The sequence below is a fragment of the Polypterus senegalus genome, chromosome 4 (genome assembly GCF_016835505.1).
Source record: "Polypterus senegalus isolate Bchr_013 chromosome 4, ASM1683550v1, whole genome shotgun sequence".
In the NCBI taxonomy this organism is placed as follows: Eukaryota; Metazoa; Chordata; class Cladistia; order Polypteriformes; family Polypteridae; genus Polypterus; species Polypterus senegalus.
The window spans coordinates 170,479,661-170,485,381 of NC_053157.1; the positions used below are offsets into that span (position 1 = coordinate 170,479,661).

At 39.2% G+C, this 5,721-nt stretch overlaps 1 pseudogene; it reads right to left on the reverse strand.

Moving 5' to 3' along the window:
* Window positions 1-1,591: 1,591 nt before the first annotated feature.
* On the reverse strand, window positions 1,592-4,611 carry LOC120528767 (annotated as a pseudogene).
* Window positions 4,612-5,721: the final 1,110 nt, after the last annotated feature.

Here is a 5,721-nt window from a genome sequence, read left to right on the forward strand (position 1 = left end):
TGTGTTCAATTAATAATTCTATAAGTATTATTCAAAATAAACAAGATCTGAAAAGTTTCATGCTCTGTGATTGCATATTCACACTTGCCTATGTCACTCACAGATGTCACAAAGGAAATACATTTCTTAGACAGGAAACAGCCACACATCAGTTGTAAAATACAGGTACCACGCAGAGGCCGAGTAGGTATCTACAGCTCAGAACAAAAAAAAAAAACATATTTTAATTATAGCTTTGTAAAATAAGTGCTACGGTCAATGACACTGTATTCTTATAAGATTTTAGAGATTGTGACTAGTGATTTGCATTCTACATCCCATTTTTGCTATAATTTCTTAGAACATTAGAACATTAGAAATATTTTGATGAGAACAGACCATACAGCACAGCACAAATCACCAATCCTGAACCTAATTCCTACAAAATAACAGCAACTCTAGTTCTGAATGCCCCTAAAGTCCCACTGTCTACCAAGCTACTTGGTAGCTTATTCCAAGTTTCTATGGTTCTCTGTGTAAAAAAAACTTCCCAACGTTTGTGCGATATTTACCCTTAACAGTTTCCAACTGTGTCCACGTGTTCTTGATGAACTCATTTTAAAATAACAGTCTCGATACACTGGAGTAATTCCCTTCATAATTTTAAACCATTCAGTCATGTCACCTCTTTATCTTCTTTTGGTAAACTGAAAAGGCTCAGCTCTTTTAATCTCTCCTCATAATTCATCCCCTGTAGTCCTTGAATCAGCCTGATCGCTTTTCTAAGGACTACCACTGCTATGTCCTTTTTGTAGCCTGGAGTCCAAAACTGCACACAGTACTCCAGATGAGGTCTCACCAGTGCATTATAAAGCTTGAGCAGAACCTCCTTGGACTTGTACTCCACACATCGTACTATATATACTTATATATACACTGTCTGGAAGTTGTTACTGATGAGTCTATTATGATTCCTAGGTTCCTTTTATAAGCAGCATTTTTGAAATTTAGACCTCCCATTGTGTATTCAGTTCTAAAATTTCAATCAAACATTCAAAAATTTTAATCAGCAACAAATCTTTCCAAACATGTACTCTGTCCAAATCCCTCTGTAATGATTCCAGATAATCTGCCAATCCACCTAGCTTGATATCATCTGCAAAACTGACAAGACTGTTGTTTATACTTTGATCTGAATCATTTATATGTAGGCTATTTACAAAAGCAGCAGCCCTAGCACTCTCCGCCTATAGGACATCAGTCTTAACATCACCCAATTCTTATAGAGATACTTGCACCACAATCCTCTGCTTCCTTTGTTTTACCCAATGTTGAACCCATCTATACATTACAGTCTTAACTCCAACTTCTTTTATCTTGATGCTCAATCTCTCATGTGTTATCTGGTAGTTGAGTCATGGCAACTAGACTTCTTTCTTGTTAGGTAGATACGTTTCACTGCTCATCCAATCAGCTTCTTCAGTCTGAGGAATGCTGTTAGAGACCACAATTTTTTCCTGTAGGTTAGTTTCACTTCACATCTGCCCTGAATAGGCTAATTGAGTAAAACAAAGGAAGGGGGAGGTGTGGGTAGATGTAACCGTCACACCTTTTAACAGCCCCTCTTACCCCCATAGAGCGGGTCATTAAGAGTGGTCCACCTGGTGGACCTGTGAATTGGGCCTGACTTCCTGGGGATGGATGAAAGGGCAGCATGATAAATTGAAGACAGGTTATGCCTATGCCCTCTACCTCTGTTGAGTGAGGGGTTGTTGATTTGCACATGCAAAGCTTCCCTCACCCCTCTCTTAAACCACATGTCTTCCCTATCCAATATTTGGACGTCAATGTCCTCAGATGAGTGTACTTTGTCCGTCAAATGGAGGTATACAGCTGATTCTGGCCCTAAGGTCTTACTCCTTCTGTGCTGGGCCATCCTCCTGTGTAGCGGCTGTTTGGTGTCACCTATGTACAGTTCTGGACACTCTTCGCTACATCAAATGGCATATATTACATTGCTCTTCTTCTGTTTCGGTATCCGGTCTTTGGGGTGGATGAGTCTCTGCCTTAGGGTGTTAGTGGGTTTGAAGTGGACAGGTATGTGGTGTTTTCCAAAAATCCTTTTTAACTTTTTGGACACACCAGCCATCTATGGAATAACCAGGTTCTTCCGTTGGCCCTGGGACTCCGACTGTTCCATTTTCCTTTTTCTGGAACAAGATCCTGCCTTGTTAAAGGCCCACTTGGCATATCCACAAGTCTTAAGGGCTGTCTTCAGATGCCTGTTTTCCTTCTTCTTAGCTTCTGTGAAAGTGGGGATGTTCTCTGCTCTGTGGTGTAGAGTCCTGATAACTCCTAGTTTGTGTTGTAGTGGGTGATGTGAATCAAACAAAAGATACTGGTCAGTGTGGGCTGGTTTTCTGTAGATTTCCATTTCTAGGTTTCCTTCAGTCCCAATGATGATTGTAGAATCCAGTAAAGCCAATTGGTTATTTTTGGAGTCTTCCCTGGTGAATTGTATGTTGGTGTCCCCTGATTTAATGTGGTCTGTAAAGGCCTGTACCTTCTGGATCTTGATCTTTACCCAGGTGTCATCAACATATCTGAACTAGTGGGTTGGTGTCGTCCCTGGGAAAGAGTTGAGTGCTTTTTCCTCCATTTCTTCCATGTACAAGTTGGCTACAATGGGTGACACTGGGTTATCCCATGGCACAGCCATGTCTCTGTCTGTAAAAGTTACCTCTGTACGAGAAGTAAATGGTGTTCAAATACAGATCCAAGAGCAAGCAGATTTGGTGTGAGTTAAGGTTGATTCTGGTGGTGAAGGTGCCGTCTTCTTCCAGTCTCCTCCTTACAGCTGTTAATGCACTCTCATGTGGCACCTTATCAAAGCTTTCTGAAAGTTAAGATAAATAATATCATATTCTCCATTTTGATCATATACTTTTGTTGCTTCCTCATAGAATTCCAGCATGTTAGTAAAACACGACTTCCCTCTTCTGGACCCAATACTGACTGTTCAGTAAAATTAGAGATACACTAAAAGCCCCTGAAAAACTGCTTTAATGAATTTGCCACATATCCATTTTAAATCGCACTTGAAGGAAGATTGAACCTTAAAAATTTGAATTAAATGCTATACTTCAGGACACAGTGATATTTTTTACCATGTTGCTGACAAATGCAATGAAAAACCTCGAACTGGCTGAGTGGTTCTTGTGACCGCAATAGCTCAGTTGGGAGAGCGTTAGACTGAAGATCTAAAGGTCCCGGGTTTCAGCAGTGAGCTGTTTTAACATGGCGTATAAGGTGTCCCGGTCATATGTTGCAGTAGGAAAAACAGTAATGGGAGCCTAGGTTTCTGAATGTTCACACTTACACTTCTCCCATAGTAAGCAATTTCCAAATAACATCTTCAAGTGGAACCGGTCTGCCTTCAGCTGTAGATACAGAATTGGTTAGCAATTGAAGTTGTGTGTCACAATTGCTCACGAAAGCAGCGTAAATGCTTTTATCTTTAAGAAAGAAACAGAAGGAGCAGCAGATACATAAATCTATTTTTGACACCAAGCTTTACCAATATTAGCTTTAATGATGTCATTTTTCTATCATTCCAAAACAAGTCTTTCTGAAATGTTGTCTATGCAGGATACGAAAAGGATGAAGTTATGCGTAATCTCACAAGAATTTCACTTCACAAGAAACTTGTACCATTACGAATGTACAGGCATCACCTTGGTGGCTTTCATGAACGAAAAAAATACCATCCCTTACATATGTTTGAGGTAACAGTTGGATACTGGAGACCACCATATCAACCTTGAAAAACTAAGCTTAGCAGATCTTAATTTAGAATATGGATTTGGAAATGCAGCATTTTGTTTTGACATGTGTTTTGAAAATCTGTTAATAGAATAAACAGGCCATATGTAGCTGTGTAATAGAAAATGGTGGCACACTTAAAATCTTATAATGGATGCACTAAAAGTCCCTGAAAAACTTCTTTAATGAATTTGCCACAGATCCATATTAAATTGCACTTGAAGGAAGATTAAACCTTAAAAATCTGAATTAAATGCTATACTTCAGGACACCGTGACATTTTTTGCTATGTCGCTGACAAATGCAATGAAAAACCTCGAAGTGGCTGAGTGATTCTTGTGGCCGAATAGCTCAGTTGGGAGAGTGTTAGACTGAAGATCTAAAGGTCCCTGGACCCTAGTTGTATTTCATCAACATCAGTCTCAATCTTAATGATTCCTTCCATTAATTTAACTTTGATACATGTTAAGTTTACTGGCCTATAGTTGCTTGGATTTGGCCAGTCACCCTTTATAGGATAATATTTGTGATTTTCCAGGCCTTTAGAATTTCCCCAGTTTGCAGCAGCTTATTAAAAATTTGCATTAACGATTTACATATTCACTCACTAACCTCCTTAAGCACTCGAGGGTAAATATTATCTGGTCCTGGTGAGATGTTTGATTTTTTCCTATTTAATCTGAGCAGTACTACTCCCTCTAAAATTTCCAAATCACTCAGTACCTCCACAGTAGTCCCTGATACAACTGGGAGGTTATCCACTCCCTTACTTGTGAAGACCCCAGAAAAATACTTATTTAGAGCAGGCATGTCAAACTCAGTACCATTGGTGGGTCGTTTTGACTGTTGTATGCATGTCAGCGGGATGCACTGTAACAAATACTTTTATACAAAGTTACTGTAGCTTTCTTTACAATACTGAAAACTTTAAAAAATGTAATACTTAAAGTTTAAAGAAAAGCAATTTATTTCCATACAAACTCCGTACAACAGTGTACAATTAGAGTGTTAGCCTCTTAGCTAGGTCCTTATATAGGAGTCTTACAGTCTGAGACTTATTTCTTTTGTCCTGACACTTGGCATCTCTTATTAGTAACCAGTTTGTCAATATCAGGCTTGAAATCTTGTGCAGCTGCAACTTTTATGAGGGATGAAAGGTGCTCGACAGTAAATCTTGAGCGATATGGGGTTTTGGTAGCTTTCATTAACAAAAACAATTGTCATAAACGTAAATGCTTCCGAACATAGACAGTACTCTCAATGCCAAATTACGTATCTGCACATACAAGGGTGGCAGGTAAGCATACAAGCCTGGCACACCAACTTCATTATATTTTGCCTTCAGAATAGAATCTGACTGCAGTTCAATCAATTCCATTTGGATATTCTCAGGCACATTTTCAACGTTGTAAAAGTATGGTGATGAAAACAGCGCAAAGTCCTGTTCATGTGAACTGAAATCATGAAAATGCTCTCTGAATTCATTACTCGGTAATACAAGTTGAAAATCAAATCCTCCAAAAATCTAATTTTACTTTACTAAGTTTACTTCAAAGTTTAAATTGTAAAATAAGCCGATATGCAAAAGGCCCTCTGACCTACACTAATTTTACAAACTTAAAATCACAAGAAATTGTTAATAAGCAACTCACTAACTTCTCGCATCCACTTCAGATCTTCAGCTGTAGTCTGTACTAACTGTTCGTTACAATACTAGCACAAAATTACATAAAACTAGAGCAAAAAAACATGAATATCCATCCATCCTCTTCCGCTTATCCGAGTTCGGGTTGCGGGGGCAACAGCTTGAACAGAGATGCCCAGACTTCCCTCTCCCCAGCCACTTCTACTAGCTCTCCTAGGGGAATCCCGAGGTATTCCCAGGGCAGCCGAGAGACATAGTCCCTCCAGCAAGTCCTG